Below are 19,456 nucleotides of genomic sequence, written 5' to 3' on the forward strand. Positions count from 1 at the left end.
TTTGAGATATGTATTGTGATAATTATAAATAAATGGTTGTAAATGCATATATATATATATATATATATATATAATAATTTTTAAAAATTACTAAAGCAATTATAATCATAGTGACATTATGATTTGGGCGATGCTTTTCTACACTTTCAGTCTATATAATTAAAACAAAGATAACAGCTGTCATAGAGATGAAATACATTTATGATTAATTATTAAATAATTTGAGATTTGTAAAATCATCAATTTTTAAATAATTAAATGTATAGAAGCCAACTACATAATTTGATAATAATTGCTTAAATTGGTAAACTTTACTTAATGAAAGTTTAGAGTGGAAAATTTTAAAATATATATATATTTAAAAAAATGCGACTTTTAAAGAACTTTTGAAATGGGTTCATCTTATAATCCAGCCTTCTATAATTGACTTGATTATATACAAAATTATTCTAATCAATGAAAATTATTTAATTAATTCATAGTTATGTGTCCTTATTAAGAATTAACTATTGTTAATTAACCATAAAAATGACAACTTCTTAATCATTGGAGACCCACTGTGTATTGGTTACACAAACAAGGCAAACTCATATTTTATATTTTACCATTTCCTAATCCTTTCAAAATTAGAACATAAAATTTTAAATATAAAAATATCAAAGTTTAATTAAAATAAAAAATTGTAATTTTTTAATTTATGCTCGTTGATATTAACGATTTTCAAAATTGAAAAATTAAAATTCTTTCTTTTTTTGAAAGATAAAATTGTAATGCTCTGAACCGCCAAATGGGACCCAAGGTGTCATGTATTCCTTCCACAGATCTTTGATACCATAAATATCAAGCAACAGAATATAATTAAACATCCTCAAATAAAATATTAGAATACTAATTTATACAACCCAAAAAGATATATCCATCCATATTACATAACCGGAAAATAAAATAAACAAAATACATTTGAGTTCTACGACCACTCACTCTAAGTTATACTATCACCTCACTTTGGGGCTCGCTAGGCTCGATCATGAGACGGTCTTGAAAAATAAGTTGTATGATGGGGTGAGATACTTTTTAGTAAGGATAGAATAAATTATCATGAGTGTGTGGCCAATGAGTTTAGTGTATACAAAATATAATCATTTGTTATTCAATAACAACAATTGTTAATATATTTGTAGACTATATTCACACATACATCATTATTTATAAGCGAGAGTTCCTGAGAAGTGGAGAGATTACAAGCCTATAACATGTAATGCCTCTTTGCTCTGATACCTTATGTAGTCTTATCCATTTAGCTTGAGCGTAGCTACAACAAATACCTATCAGGGCACTCGCCTTACTCAACAAGTCCTCGAACAAAGAGTTTACTTTGCCCCAATCACACGTAATGCCACAATATAAAATACGTATAATACTTCGCTAAAAATAACTTTCACATGCAAACTATAACTCACACCTATATAAATACTATAAACTATAAGCTGTTAATATTTTTGCAACTATAAGTTGTATACTGTAAATATTTTGCAACTATACTCTGTGAATTATAATCTCTCGAATACTCTACTATGTTTTACTCTGTTAAATATGCTATGTTTTCATATACTCTACTCTGTTATAATTTGGTTAAATCTACTAATATGAATATAAGAACTCACTTCTGAATGGATAAACGACATGTTTCCCCCCATGATGAGTTGTGCGGCCCGTAGGCTAGACTTACCGTGGCCGGTCTGCCACCAAGTTAAGTCAACTATACTGTATGTCTGCTAGTACGAATAGTCATCCTATAGCGGGTCTAGACTCCAAGTGGGAACTCTATTATATATCCACCATATTATTTATTTAATTAATTTAATTTTATAATAATTAATTAATTAATTAATTAATTAATTTTTTTCCCGTGTTACTACATTCTCCCCTCCTTATAAAAATTTCGTTCTCGAAATTTGCTAATTAATCACTTAACACCACTATGAGATTTTCCTTTAAATAGATATCTAACTCTAAAATTGGTAGCTTGAGTTTATTGGGAATCCTCATTTTGAAATACTTAAATTTTCCCTTATGAATTTCTCCTGCACAATTTACCAGTTTAACATTCAAATCCTCAGTTTAAACAATAAACACCCAACTTGACCACAAACCGTCAAATCACAACACATAAATTACCAAGATTTTCCTTTAAAGACTTTTCCTCACAATCAACTAACATAATATTCGAGTTCAAATTTCAAGTTCCCGTCTCTCTGCTCGGAAACATCACCGTCAATAAATTTACCTTGATTTTCTGAAACCCACAACTGCTTCAGAAAATTACAGAAGAGCATCAAGAGATTTCTATCTCCAGGCTACGAAACAAAACTCAAAATTCCTACTAATATCCTAATCTACTCGTTCTTATCCTCATCGCCATTCATACCTATACTCTGGTAATAATTCTCCTAAAGTCTACAGAATCTATTTCCTAAGCTCTGATACCACTTGTAAGGCCCCGAAACCGCCAAGTGAGGCCCGGGGTGTCATATGTTCCTTCCACATATCTCTAATACCATAAATATCATCCAAGCAGTAAAATCTAATTAAACCTTCCACATATCTCTAATACTATAAATATCATCCAAGCAGTAGAATCTAATTAAACCTTCCACATATCTCTAATACTATAAATATCATCCAAGCAGTAGAATATAATTAAACATCCTCAAATAAAATACCAAGAGTACTAATTTATACAACCCAAAAAGATGTATCCTTCTATCCATATTACATAACCAAAAAATAAAATAAACAAAATACATTTGAGTTCTACGACCACTCACTCTAAGCTATACTGTTACCCCACTTTGGAACTCACTAGGCTCAATCACGAGACGGTCTTGAAATATAAGTTGTATGATGGGGTGAGACACTTCTCAATAAGGATGGAATAAATTATCATCAGTGTGCGGCCAATGAGTTTAGTGTATACAAAATATAACCATTTGTTAATCAATAATAACAACTGTTAATATATTTATAGACTATACTCATACATGCATCATTATTTATAAGCAAGAGTTCCTAAGATTTTGGGAGATTACAGACCCATAACATGTAATACCCCTTTGCTCTGATACCTTGTGTAACCTTACCCATTTAGCTTTATCGTGGTTACAACTAATACCTATCAAGGCACTTGTCTTACTCGGCAAGCCCTTGGGCGGAGAGTTTACTTCGCCTCAATCACACGTAATGCCACAATATAAAATACGTATAATACTTTGCTAAAAATAACTTTCACATGCAAACTATAACTCACACCTATATAAATACTATAAACTGTAAGCTGTTAATATTTTTGCAACTATAAGCTATATACTATAAATATTTTACAACTATACTCTGTGAATTATAATCTCTCGAATACTTTGCTTTGTCATACTCTATTAAATATGCTCTGTTTTTATATACTATACTCTGTTATACTTTGGTTAAATCTATAAATATGAATATAAGAACTCACTCTTGAGTGGATAAACAACATATTTCCCCCTATGACAGGTTGTGCGGCTCATAGGCTGGACTTAGCCTTGGCCGGCCTGCCACCAAGTTAAGTCAACTATACTGTATGTTTGCAAGTACGTATAGTCATCCCATAACTGGTCTAGACTCCAGGTGGGAACTTTACACTTCACTGGCCCACTCAACTATTCAATACCAACACTCTCTTTGAGACGTGTGGTTGCACTAAGCTCTTCATTATTGTAGTTACGGTACCAAACGATTTATGATCCATCGGAGTTCTTAAACCATACATTGCAATTTAATAAAATTACCCATGGTCTATACGCCACCATAATTATTTACTATACATGCACTCTTTTCAACCATTCCAGAAAATAATATATTATCAACATATTTCCATTATATCATTATATCAAACCATAAACTCATAACTTTAATTAAGCAATAAAATTATTTCTCATGCCACACGATTTGATTGTTTCTTATAATTATATAAACTATTGGAATATGGGTCATTTTATACCCAATATCTATTTTACCAAAAATACCGATTTAATTTATCCCCATAATTTATCTAACGCAAAATGTGTATTTAAAGGAAAAACGGAGATAACCAACCCTACTCACTTCAATTGTTTACAAAATATGTGTAATAAATCAAACCAATAATTTTAACCGATCAAATCATTCAGAAAATCTACTACAATAATCCAGAAATCAAATACTTTAATTCAATCGGTTCAACTTTGAAATAACAATTATTATAAAATCTCTAGGCTCACAAACACCAATTTAATTAACTCATAATAATAATAATAATCCAAAATCCAATTTCCATATGTTAGAATATTCAAAACAACGTGTATATAATTCCTATAATCTCATATTACAATTTAATCGGTTAAATTATAAAAATTCTTGACATAATTTATTCCCTTGACCTTAACCTTTGAGTGGTGCCTACGATGCTCAAATGACGAATCCACTTCGGTTAAAATGTCGATGGTCGAATTTGGAATCCAGAGATATTTTCCATTCTTCAACCGGTGCACGATTCGCTGAGAAATCTTAGAGAAAGGGAAAGATGGGCGAAGGAGAGAGAGATGAGAGAGAGAGACGGCTGAAGAGAGACTCAGGCGCAAGAGAGTCTTTGTTTTCTTTTTTTTCAATTCCAAACCTGAATGTTCAAGAACTTACATATAACCTTTACTCATATATATATATATATATATATATATAAATATCCATCATATTTGTAGTGATCCAAAGAATAATAATATTTTAATAATAAGAGGGAGAGAAAATAGAAACAGAAATAGAAAGAGGTCGTAGACTTCGTCAACGATATTGCATTTTGGAGATAATATTAAATAATCAAAATTTCAGAAAATTGCCAGGCTTCGTCGACGAATACAAGGTTTCGTCGATGAAGGCCTTAAGGATTTCGTCGACGAACACAGGGCTTCGTCGACGAGAAAATACTGAGAGAGGGTCTAGGGCGGTCTGAATTTCGTCGACGAATACAGGGCTTCGTCGATGAAATTAATAAAGATTCATCAACGAATCTGACAGTATAAAAGGAGGAAAACCGAGATTTTTATCAGATCTCTCACCGCTCTCTCTCTCCTCTCTCTCTCTCTCCTACGACTCTCTCTCCCTTCTCTCTTCATTTTCGGCCCGACTAATTGCCGGATCAACGATCCGAAGCTATCACGACGCTCCTAGCGGAGTTCTCTACGCATCTACCAGAGCAGATCGTCAGGAAATCAGAGTTGGAAATCATCCCAAATTCAGGGTAAGGCCTTTTAGTCTCATTTTGGTCTTGTAGTAGTTATAGGAAATGATACAGGCAGAAAAATACTAATGTTTAGTTCGGGCAAATATTGGTTTCAGGGTGTTTTGTAGGAGGCCCTGCGGGTATCGGGCTAGAATACACTAGGGGTTTTTCAGAGATAAGGTAAAGGATATATGCTATGCTAGGAAATTTCTAAATATTATGCAGTGTATTTATTTATGAAAATTATGTACTCAAGTATAGTGTGGCTTGAGAATATGTATGTAGTATGGGAGTATGTTTTATGAATTGTAATTTCATGATTTTATGTATTTCAGTACTATGATTATGTGAATTACAGTATCATGATTTTACGGATTTTAACACCATGATTATACGAATTACGGATACAGTATTATGATTACATAGTTCTAGTATTATGATTTACAGAGTTTAAAGCATGCCATGTTTTCTATTACCATAACATTCAAAGTATACAGACAGAGCATTTATAGAATATATAGACAGTTATACAGAGATAGCATCGAGATGCTACAGTTATAGTATGTATTGAACAAAAAGATAGCGTTATGGTAATTTTAAAAACATGATGAAAACAGTGAAAGAGTACATATATGAATATGTATATAGTATCAGACCCTGTTGGACCATATAGTTTACAGAGCACGGTACCGTAGCTACATGCAGTATACAGTTTACAGAGTGCAACCGCTTATTCAGATAATAGGCTGTAAGTCAATCGTATAGTGCCCTTGACGTGGACAAGCTCCCCATCAGATATAGGTAGAGGTGGGCAGATCAACCGAGGGAGTATAGTGATTTACCTGGTTGGCCAGCCAGTGTAGACCTCGCCTACGGGCCGCACAACCCTGTCATGAGGGGTTAAATCATGACATACAGATATCCATAAGGAAAAGTTTATAGTTATTATTATGTATATTCTGATTTACGGAGACAAGGGAATTACTTATGTATGTTAGAAGTATTTTGAATAGTAACTTAAATACAGATGTGTTAAATGACATGAAAATGGTAATGAATATTATGATTTGTATTGTATTTATAGATCCAGATATACATGATTATATGGAAACGGATTTTTATGATATGATGACTCATTTGCCACACACTAGTAATAGCATATATCGTCTTACTGAGCGTTGACTCATCCTAGTGTTGAAACCTTTTTCAGGTGATCCAGGTAGGCGAGTAGATCAGGCACGCAGGTAGAGGGGCGTTTGTAGTGCCCTGACAGCAAAGTGAGTACAGTGGAGGGTTTTTGTAATTGCCCTAGCTAGCTGAGGGAAAATTTTCGAGATTTAGTAACACATGTATATATTCTTTTGGGAAACATGATAGCACTCTGGTATTGTACAGTATGGTATATCTTTATGTATGGAAATATTTATTTGTATTATGCTTCTCGCTGCTTAGGTTAATATCATGATATCAGAGTATGTTATTTGCTATTAAAAAAAAATCATGTTAATTAAGCAGGTCGTTACAATATTATTTATTTAATTAATTTTATAGAGACTCGAACCCGTAAAATAAGAAAGGGGGTAAAAAGGTAATTTTAACAGGCTTTGTTGATGAAGGCACCAATTCGTCGACGAATTTGATCGGGTTTAGGGGTCTAAAAATATCATTTTTTATTGCTTAATGGTTAAGAAATCACAAAAACTCTCTCTCTCTCTAGAACCGGCGAGCTCTCTCTCTCTCTTTGATCCTTCATCATTCGTTGCCCATTTTGACGATCGGAGATTACCACGTGGATCAAGGGGAAAACCTTTACGATTGTAGCGGACGTTTTTAGGATTTTCGAGTATTATCTCAAAATCAAGGTAAAGGTCTAAGTTCGTTTTTGGTTCGGTAGATCTATAGCAATAGGATTGTGTTGAAGTATTGTTCTTTGGTTTTTAAGTTTTGGGAACTCGGTTCGTTGTTTTGGAGTCGTATAGTTCATGTTTCAATGTTCAGGAAATAGGTAAGGAGATTTGTTTACATCAATCTTTTTTAAAAAACTAAACCGCTAAAAAGTTATCTTATGTTTAGATATACGATATGACTGCTTATTTGTAAAGTTTCACCGGTTAAAAATGTCAGTTTTATGATTTTTACGGTTTTGGTAAAAAGTCGAGTTTTGGCATATGATCTCCAAACTTTCCAAAACTACTTTATTTGTATTAAACTTAACATAGGAGATGCTTACAACCCTTGTTTTCTCATTTAAATGATATTTTCGAGTCTTATAATATATATATATATATATATATATATATATATATAGCATATTTTAATCAAATGAGTGTGACATATGATATGAAATGGAGTGTGATGAACTGACTAGTATGTATGTGAATTATGGGGATTGAAGTTCCAAAATTGTTATAAGAAAATCTGGAAAACAAGTGCCAATTAGATACCGAGCTCTATATGTGAAAAAGAGTTAAATTGAGAGTGTGTGTGTGTCAGTTGATACCACAGCATGAATGAATGAGTTTGTAAAAATACTGGAACTGAACAGGTGATTTAGGAATTGGAAACAAGTTAATTTATCTTATTGTAAATTGTATATATGATATTGGGACCGCAACTTGTTACAATGAGAGCCTTAAAAAGCCCAATGTTATATGGAAGCCTTAAAAAGCTTAAGCGCGGTACCGTTGCTATAATCTGGATACAGTGCAACCACACATCTGTTTTTCAGTGTGGGTATCAAGATAGTCTACTGGATAGGTGTGGCCACTGGTGGATTAATGGACCAGGTGGATTAGATTCAGTCAGACTATAAAATGTATATTGCCTGATAGTGCCTACGCAAGGTAGGGCTGGTTCAGGGTTTATGATCGCACAACCTGCTCCAAGGGATAGTGTTGGCATTCGTTATGATTGTTTCTAAGTTGGACAATGTTCTAAATATGCATATACATGATTTAAAAACTAAAATGAGCAAAGTCACAAGTTTGAGTACCAGACGAAGGGATTGTACAGTGTATGAGCTTGTACCCTACCCTAACCTCGGGAACTCTCGCTTGTTATGATGCTAAACTATCTATTGCAGGAATTATATCTATATATATCTCCTATATTACAGGATTGAGAATGCTTTAAATATGTAACCGCTTTCTACTGGTTTAAACATATGTTGTCACACACTAATGTAATATCTTCCACCTTACTGAGAAGTGTCTCACCCCAACATACAACCTTTATTTCGGGTCCTACAGGGCACAGGCCTTAGTTGCTAGAGGGACTTGGAGCGTAGTATTGTGTGTAGTTTATGTAAGTGTTTTGTATATGTAATAGACTTAGTTCAGAATGTTTTTTTTTTTTTAGGGGATTGTAAGAACAGATTATGTTAAGTATGTATGAATGTATGTGAGGATACAGTTAGAACTCTAGTATGTCTATTAGATTCCTTTTGAATGTTTATGTTTTTCATTGTACATGAGATTACAGATCTGTATGAAACACCTGTATGTCCTTTTTAGGGTGGGTTGTATATGTATGTTTATCAGAGATAGGTGTGTTATACAGGTGTAGTAGCACTCTAGGGCCAGGGCGTTACAGTTTATATCAGAACCTTAACCAGTCAGAAGTGTGATGTGATTCACACTACCTGGTTAGGGGAAATATTTAGAGCTTAGGTTGTTAGGTTCTGTAGATTAGATTATACCAAAGTTTAGTATGGGAATAAGATCTTGAGTTTTGCTTAGTAAACTTGGAGATGGAAATCCATTGATAGACTTCTGTATTTTTCTGGATCAATCGAGGGTTCAGAAAATCACGACTATATATTCACAGTTTTGTTTCCGAGTGGAGGGGCTAAACTTGAGTTAGAATGCAAATGTTGAATTATTGGAGTACGTCAGTGTTAGGAATGTGGATTTAGGGAAATGAGTTTATAGTATTGTGGTATTAGCTGATATGTAGGTTAGTAAGCTTCTAATTGATGTTCACAATTACTTTTCAGGATGGAATCTAGGAACATTACTGCCAACATTGGAGGTAGTAGTAGTGAGGGTGCCGACCATAAGGCTGGCAATGGCTCTACTATGGTACTACGGGACTTCGCGCAACAGCTTATGGATGAAGTGATGCAAATGAATAGGGTGCAGGACCATCTTATGGCTGAGTTGGGCTATTCTATAGATCAGTTCACCTGGCTGAAGCCTCTTATTTTCATAGGAAGTGCAAATCTGATTCAAGCTGAGAATTGGATTTTGAGAGATCGAGAAAATCATGGATGTTCTGAACTGTACTGAGAAGCAGAAAGTAGCCTTTGTAACGTTCAAGTTGACAAGCAAGGCACAGAGATGGTGGGACTCAGTAAATATGTTGGAGGAGCATCGACCTATTTCGGTAGTGATGACGTGGGCCCATTTTAGAGATATATTATTTGAATGGTACTTTCCAACCATGGTCAAAAATGTGAATATGGAGGAATTCCTAAGTTTGATGCAGGGACCGTTGACATTCTAGCAGTATGCTGTCAGATTTTAGAAGCTATCCTGATTTGCTCCATTTATGATTCCAAATGAGGCAATGAAGGCTTGAAAGTTTCTGAGGGGTCTGAAAAAGGATATTCGTAAGAAGACAATGATTTTGCAGCTGCAGGACTTTGCTACTCTGGTAGACAAAGCCACTATAGTAGAGGAGAGTCTGTTGGAGGATTTTGAGGTCCAAATCCTGAAGAAGAGGCCAGTGCCTCCTAACTCATCTTTCGGTGCTAGGTAGGGCAATTGGAAGAAGAAAAACAGCAGTGGTGTATTTCAGAGTACCTCAACCACTCTTGATTGCCCTATGTGTGGTAAGAAGCACTTTGGGGATTGTAGGCGGAGTACAGGGGCTTGCTTTCTATGTGGTAAGTTGGGGCATCAGATTAGAGATTGTAGCCTATTAGGGAACAACAGAGCCCCACAACAGCCATATAGAGGAGGTACGCAGGCGCCTGTTACTAGATATCATTTATGATTCTAATACAATTTAATACATAATCTCAATTCTAAATACACGTTAATTTTGCATCCAACCTAAAGCATAAAAGGCTTATGACCTGTTACAAGATTCAATCAACAAGTTCAAATTAAGCATGAGTGCAAATCCACTTGGACCCTAGACCCAACATTTGACATTATTGCAATACCTATGCACATTTTAAGACCCAACCTAGACCTAAAAGCAGTCCAATTTAATAATGAGTTTTATCCCTCGTTAGATGAACTTCTGTGAAAATAATGATCATATTTGAAAATAGCAAGCACCAAATTAGTTATTGATTAATCACTTATCATAAAACTATGTTATTGAGCATGAATGTTGATATGATACATTTTGGGGATTTGTTTGATTACATTTGGATAAGAATAAATTTAGATAGATATTATTGAACAATGATAGTGACAATTATTTAGGTGCTATCAAAAGAAAAATTGGTATTTTTTGAAAAATATTTTTGTATTCCAGGCGTGGCCTGAGGGGGCGGTAATCTAGCTCGTAAGGATTGTTAGGGCCTTCTCTGCCCCGCAAAGAGATTGTAAAGGTTGAGGTCAGCCTTGTGCTAATTAACCTGGTTGTATTAGGTGTCGCTTCACTATTAAGTGAGTATTATTGGAATCTTTAGGCTTGCGAGTTAGAGGCGGGGACGTAGGCATAGTTGGCCGAACCCTGATAATATATCATGCGTGTTCTTTACATTTCTGCAATTTATTTACTGCATGTGTATGTTTTATTGTGAATAATTGGGTTTATTTTTGCATAAACAAACCCTAAGTGGAGTAATACTGTTGTTCTAGTTTAACCTAGGCGATAATTTTTAAATACCCAATTCACCCCCCTTTTGGGAATACACCAAAGCTAACATAATTGTTCTGAGTTTTGCTACTCAAATTGAAATATAAAAAGGGATTCGTCCATCTCTTATCGTATCTCTTAGTTTAAGATTTGAACCTTTTTTTTTCTTTTTATGTTTCTCTCATCAAAACTTTATTATAAAATATTAAGCTTTAAATTTGACTAAACAAATTATGTTATTGACTATTATTTAGAATGTAGTGGTTAAGTAGACATAGAAATATTTTTCATTTTATGGTTATAAAAAGTATTTTTTTTATTAAATATTATACACGTTTTGAAATTAATTTATTCCTCAAATTAGGATATGATTATATTTTTTGTGCTAACCCAAAATTAGCAATAGACCAGTCTGTATGTGTTAGAGAGAGAAGAAAAGAAAAAATAATTAATGGTTGCAATAATGAGTTGTTATCATATATGGTAACTATTAGAGAGAAATTATTTGCATTTCCACTTCATTATATGGAACCATTTTTGGCTTGTATGAGAGGTCTGTAAAGTAGTTTATGTTAAGAGTTTCACTTGTGAGTTTGTGCCACATTGAAAAAATTGAGTGGACGATGGGTGCTTATATACATGGTTGGTCCTAATACCCAATAGACTTAAACTTTTGGGTCAAATTGGTATTCACTCATGTGTGTCAAGCCCACCCATGGGCTCCTTCGGTCTTAACAAGTGGTATCAGAGCCGACGGTTTGTAACTTTTGGTGACCGACATCATAAAAAGTTGAGTTATGAAGCTAATCCTCCTGACGTGCTAACAGTTGGAGGACCAAGTGTGTGACCAAGACCAATAAGGATCATCTAGGGTTGAGATGGATCTGAATAGGATCAAGACATGGGAGGTAGGATTGGTTCGAAGGCATGTGGAATGCAATCCGAGGCATGTAAGGCGCCAATGGTAAGGCCTACTTGAGCAACTGTTGGGGAATTGGGATTACTCCCATAAGGGAGACGATTTCCTTTCAAGGGGGAGCAGCTGAAACTCACAAGTGAGGGGGAGATTGTTGAGAATTTTACTTGTGAGTTTGTCTCACATTGAAAAAATTAAGTAGATGATGGATGCTTATATACATGGTTGGTCTTAAAATTCAATAGGCTTAAACTTTTCGGTAAAGTTGGTGGTCACCTATGTGTATCAAGCCCACCCATGTGCTTTGGAACCATAATATAAAGGTGAAATGTGAATCACTTTAAGGGAATATTTATAAAATAATATAATTATTTCTTACAGTTTAATCTATTTGGTTCTCGTATATTCATTTTCTACCCAAATTTAAACATAATAATTTCAATATAAATATTCCTAGATCAAATTGTTAAATATTTTTTGAGTTAAAAAATTGAGCTTCAAACTAAATTAGTTTATAAAGTCAAGAGTCTTCTAACAGTCACGACCGCTTGTATGGTGCATCAACCATCGTTAAATGATATATTTTTGGCAATCGTTTTTGAAATTATAGTTACAAATTTGTTGATAAAGTAATTTTTTGTTATACAAAAAAACAAAAAAAAAATATTGTCAATTATTGTCTAGAACGTATATAGTTACCATTCAAATAGCTTTTGTAAATAATTTTATTACAAAGGAAAGTTTTTATCAAATATTCACATATGTCAATGAGTTGGCTCAATATATAAATTTAATTATCCTTAAATAAAATAATCAATTTTTGGAGAAATCATTACAAGTATAATATATCGGCATAGTTAAATTGTATATATATTGATCATTAAATTATTAATTATTATAGTGTAGAAGAGAAAAAAAATTTAATGATTATATTAATTATTTGTTATCATATATATAGTAATCATTATAGAGAAATAATTTGCATTCTAATTCATTTTGCGAATCATTTTTAATGTGCAGTGTTGGCTCTAGAGTCGAGTCTGAAGGGGGTGAGTAGATTATTTTGCGTGTTTTTGTTTTTCTCTATAAAATACAAAATATTGTCAAGATACAAATGATTATATCATAATATATATAATGTAAGTCATGCACAAGATGTAAATTAAAGAGTAGGGAAGAAAAGCTCAACAAATAATATTAACGTGATTCAGCCCCTTGCCTACGTCCATGCCTTGAGACACACTCAAGGATTCTCAATCTACTATCACAATCTCCTTTAAGGACGGAGAAGCCTTTACACCTTAAGGGAACAAATCCCTTTATGCTCACATAGAATCTTTCCAAGGGAACAAATCCCTTAATGCTTGCACAGAGCCTTCACACGGAAACAAATCCATTTTGCTCACATAGTGTCACGTCTTGAACTGGCAGATGGGTCCTAGGTGTGAATATAGTAACCTAACATGTCTCTGTATTAATTAAAACATACATGACACAGTACAATAAGAGGGTCCGACGCCGCGGGGTATACGGATGCCCTATATACCAACACATATACATCCATACTCATCAAATACACAGCAGAATACGGTCTTTCTATAAATGTACAATACCATACCAGAGTCTATACAAAGTTAGGATATACATTCCCATATTTACAAAACATACCCCGGGTGTCTACAAAAACCATCATGACAACCTGGTTACAAAAACTCGTACCTAAACAGGCACTAACAGCAGCTAACGACACCCCCGCTTCTGATTGTTAGGATGCTAATTACGGCTACCTGAAGGACATGAAAACATTTGTACGTACATTCGGGGTGAGACACGTCTCAGTAAGGAAGAAAGCAGGTTATATCAGTGTGTGGCATACCAGCGTTATTTTACGTGAAACATAACACCATACAATACGATACAGTTAAAAACATTTCCATACAGTTCTAGTATTTTCACAAATCCATTCCAGTACATACGATATCCAAACATACGGTCAGTGTTGTCACACTAATACGCAACTACTCTATGAAACCCGAAGCTTCACAGTGATTACCTTGCCAATACAATGTAGCTCACACTAATACACAACTACTCCATGAAACCTGAAGCTTCACAGCGATTACATTACCAATACAGTGTAGCTCACACCCCTCGGTGACTAGCCGAGATACACAGGTGATATTTCACACCCTCGGATATAGAGTCGGACACTCTCGCCCACGATTTTGACATCGATAAATGGCATAGTGTACGATAATTAGCTGCCACATAGTTGTTTCAGCGTATGATAATTAGCCACCCCTAGTCGATTTCACAAAACCTGGAATCATTTTGAAACTCACGTTTCTATACACATCAGCGTACGGTAATTAGCCGCCACATAGCCGTTTTACAAAATACCTGGAACAATTACATATAACCATACATACCACACTTATTTGGTTTACAGCAAATCATATCGTTTTCCAATTCAAGTATACAATTTTATACTAATATTGATAACAATCATCTCAATAATACAGTTTAAACAAAACAAACAGTTTTCCAAACAAAGTAGAGATGATACCCGAAATCCCTAAATTTTTTCGAAAACTGTAACCCAAAAATCCTGTATTTTACCCGATAGATTTCCCCAAATAAGTTACCAAAACATACATATGATCGTAACCTACAAGCTTACCGATCTCGATTTCAAAAAGTAACTAATATAAACTAAATCCCCTTACCTTAACCTGAATTCCAACTACGAACTTTACGATCCCCAAAACTACGACCTGAGACTCCAAAACCTATAAACCACAGTACAATACATACTTACAACTTATATTACTACACATATTTCAAATCAGAAAGGAAAATCGAGCCTTACCTCGATTTTAGCCCGAAACCAGAAACTGCTCAAAACGAGATTCCGATCCACTAGAAACGTAGAGAATTCATCCCTGATCCTCACAGTAACGTTGGATTTACGAATCAGGCGACGAATGATGAAAAAATCTATAGAGAGAGAGAGAGAGAGATCTACAAGTTCTAGAGAGGGAGGGAGAGGGTATTTGAGATTACTTAGCTCCAAAGCAATCCATTTGGATATTTATAGCCCTTTGACTTGGCAGCCCTCGTCGATGAATTGGCATCCTCGTCGACGAGTCTGCCATTACCCATTGCCTCATCGACGAGCCCGAGGTTCCAGATTTTCCAAAATCCCTCGGAATCTTCTCGTCGACGAGCCTCTGAATTTCGTTGACGAGTAGCACATAGACTTCGTTGACGAACTCTGGCTTCGTCGATGAATTCTGCTCAATTACCAATTTACACTTCTTTTATATAATAAATCCATATATCACGGTTTGGGTTCTTACACATAGAGACTTTACAAGGAAACAAATCCCTTTAACACTTGGTTCACAAAGAACCCTTATAAGATGAATATGATTTACTAAAACAATGCTCCTTGAATGAGTTGATATTTAATACAATGAAAACCTTACACTAATCTCTCAAAGTGATGAATCACAACAAAATTAGAGAGCAACATAGATAGTGAGCACTTGAATGATGAACTAAGAAATGTAAAGTGCTTGCAAATGATTTTCACTAAATGTAAATTACTAAAATCAATAATTGAACAAGTCTTTGACCTTGTATTTATAGGTCATTTGGAGTAGTTGCTGTTTTATGGTCATTGGACCTAGAAAATAATTTAATTCTTTGAAAAATAGCCGTTGGGTTTAGGATCCCGACACAAATCGGCGACAGATTCCCCAAATCGTTGATGATTTCCCTCCAAACCGTCGACGGTTTCCTTCAAGCCAAATTCCAATTCACTCTCCCCCTGAAATTGCCGATGCACCTGGGCCAAACAATCGAAGGTTTGTCATGTTTCTTCCCAAACTTGATATTTAGGTGCATAATCATGGTTTTAACCCAATCAGGGCTAGGGAAATAAAAGTTTACAATATTAAGATCATTTAAAACTTGTCCGGTAAAGGATATTTTCCATAAAACTCATTGTTTTTTCTTTGAAAACTCACAAGTATAAACCTTATAACTTAGTGATATCCTATGTACTCTTATGAACTTGTATGCATATGAAATTTTCTCGACTCTTGCTCAATAAACATACGTGAATTAGAACTACAAGTGTAGAAACCCGGAAAATAATAGCAATTAAATAATAGGGAGAAAGGGAGGTAATGGGAGGAAAAGGAAAATCCAAAAAGGGACAAAGTAGGGTTCGTCGACGAATGCCCTAGTTTCGTCGACAAACGCCCTTATATTGTTCGTGGACGAGTTTCAGTGTCTTGTCGACGAAAAGATACTAACAGGGGAAATTTTAGACCTGCTTTGTCAACAAATTCATTACCTTCGTCGACGAACTCCCTTCTTTGGTTCGTCGACAAGGCCATGTGTCTCGTCAACAGAGCCACATGACCAGCCACCTATAAATACGCAAAAATTAGATTTTTGGTGAGAAAACCTTCTTTCCTTCATTTTCTCTCTCTAGAATTCGGATCCTCTGCCTTCTCTCTACAATTTCGGCTCCATTTCTCCCCATTTCAACAATTAGATGTTACCATGTTGATCTTGGGGAGGTTCTTTACAACTTAGCCAAAGTAAAATTTTGGTTTAAGAAGTTTAGGCACCATCCCAAAATCAGGGTAAGTAGGTTATTTTAGGATTTATATAGTTAGTAGGCTTTTCTGAACCCATATCTTGTGTTAGATGAAAATATACTGAAGTTTGAGTTGATTAAACTAGGTTGTTGTGATTTCATGGTTTGGGTTTCCAAAAACCACAGACATGGGTTGAAAATCTCAGCAGGTGTTTTCTCAGGAACTCAAGTAACATTGATTATTAATTAGTAGTTTAGAATTTTATGAATAAAAGAGATATGTGAGCCTAGGGAAAAGGCGAGTGAAGTTATTATTCTGTTTGGGTTGATTGAATTAGGAAATGTACATTATTTCAGGGTTTTGGAGTTGGTGCGCTACGGGCGTAAGAATAAAGTTGGAGTCAGACCTCCTAGTTAGTGAGGTAAGAGAAATATGCTATGCCAGTGAAATGAGAAAGTTTTTACTAGAAAAGTGTAGTATATGCTTATGGGTTTTCAGAGTAAGAAAATATACAGCTTTACAGATTATAGTTAATGAGTTTTATTTATTTGTGTGGCATGAGAAATATTAGTATAGTACATAATTCTACTCACCTTTTACAGAGATATGATTATATAGTTTTATAGAATTGTGATACACAGATTATACAGTTTTATTTACAAAGTTATGATTGTTCAGTGTTTTACAGAACTATGGTTTACACAGTTTATTCAGATATTACAATTTTGTTCAAATATACAGTTTTTATAGTACCATGATATACAGATTACAGAACTATAATATATATTTATAGAACCGTAACATACAGATAATACAATTTATACATATCAGTTTATTATAACGTTATGGTTAATACAATTTTACATAATCATTGTTATTACAGTTGAACATAATCATGGTAAATTTGCAAGATATATAACAGTATTATATAGTATCAGACCCTGATGGGATAGATTAGATTACAGAGCACAGTACCATAGCTAATTTAGTATAGAGTGCAACCACATATCTCAGATAGTGTGTGGATTTTATCAGTAGTCAATCGTGCCTTAGGAGAGCTTGCAAACTCCTCGGTAGTCTGAGTTGAGGCGGACGATCTGACGATAGAGGCTTCAATTGACTTATCCTGATAGGCCAACCAGTGTTAAGTCCTGCTTGCGGGATGCACAACCCTATCATGAGGGGTTAAATTATGACATACAACCATCTAAGGAAGTTTTTACATTTATGTATATATATATATAGATTTACAGAAAACAATAGTTGTACCTATAGGTACTAAAAGTATGATTAAATAAAAAGTATGATTAAATAGAAAGTTTAGAAACAGTTGTATTTTAAGCCACATAGGTGCGAGTTAAATTGTATTTTATTCTACATATTATCTCAGTTTCAGTTAATTATAAGTATAATGTTTATGTAAACTCAGTTGCCACACACTGGTAATAGCATATTTCTTCTTATTGAGAGTTGTCTCGTCCCAATAATTTAAACATTTCAGATGAACCAGTTAAACGAGCAGATCAGGCTCAGAGATAGAGGGGATCTTGTACTGCCCTGTCTGTAAGGTAAGTGTACGTTGGGAGATGTATTTTTGTGTCGATCCTAGAAGATCTAGTGGAGAATATTGGAGAGATATGCATATATATATATATATATATATATATATATGTGTGTGTGTGTGTGTGTGTGTGTGTGTGTGTGTGTGTGTTTGGGAAAATACTGAATTTTGGTATTGTAATTATAGTTTTATTATTTTATGTTTTCCGCTGCATATGTGTGTTATCTTATGAACAGGAATTCCTCGGTGCCATTTTGGAATCGAGATGTCATAGTAGATATTACAGGGATATCAAAGTAATATAGTTTCACAGCTTTTATAAAAAAAAAAAAAAAAAAAAATAGTATGATTTTTAGGTCGTCACAATTAGAGTTACAGCAAATACTACCTCAAACACTCCCCATTACATATGATTCTACACTTTCTTCATTAGATGTACTTGAGATCTCCTGAGCGAGCGTCCTCCTGATCTTTGCCTATTTGAGTGTCCACTCGATCTTTGCCTATGAGAGTATTCGCTTGATCTTTGCAGTTAAACCTGTATCTGTATTATTTCATCACTTATACCTATCACAACTTGGTATGCAAAGATTAGTTTAACTTAAAATCACTAATGAGTTGTTATCTTCAAAATACGAGAATTAGGATTATGTAACCACTAAGGCTAACATGTAGGATTCATAAATGAGAGGTCTATAAAATGGTATAATCGTATCACCTTTCTATCCGAATTTAAACATAATAATTTCAATATTAATATTTCATAATTAAGTTATTAAATATTTCTCAAGTGAAAAAAGCTTCAAACTAAAAAAGGAACAAATTATCTCTTCAATTATTAATTCACACTTTATTTTATATATATATATATATATATATATTTCATAACTTAAATCAGGTCAATAATTACTTATATTTTTTATTATATTTTCTATTTAAAAAATAACTAAAAATGCATTTATTTTTAATGTTTCCGGCTGATAAACGCTGGCAACAAAAATTATCATCCCGTATTTAAAATGAAAAAACTAAAGAGTCTATCCTTAGCTCTTTGCAAGCTTATCTATAAAAAAATTTAAAATAGTGATATCTTGATGATAAATTCAAGACTACTGATTTAAAAAAAAATATTAGAATTTAAATCTTAAGTGCCATAACTTTTCATATAAGATAATATCTTAATATTTAAATAAAAAATGATACAGAGGCTTGCTCATTATCCCAATGAATTAGTTGAATATTTAAAATATTTTAAATACTAT

Source organism: Malania oleifera, chromosome 10 (genome assembly GCF_029873635.1).
Source record: "Malania oleifera isolate guangnan ecotype guangnan chromosome 10, ASM2987363v1, whole genome shotgun sequence".
Lineage (NCBI taxonomy): Eukaryota > Viridiplantae > Streptophyta > Magnoliopsida > Santalales > Ximeniaceae > Malania > Malania oleifera.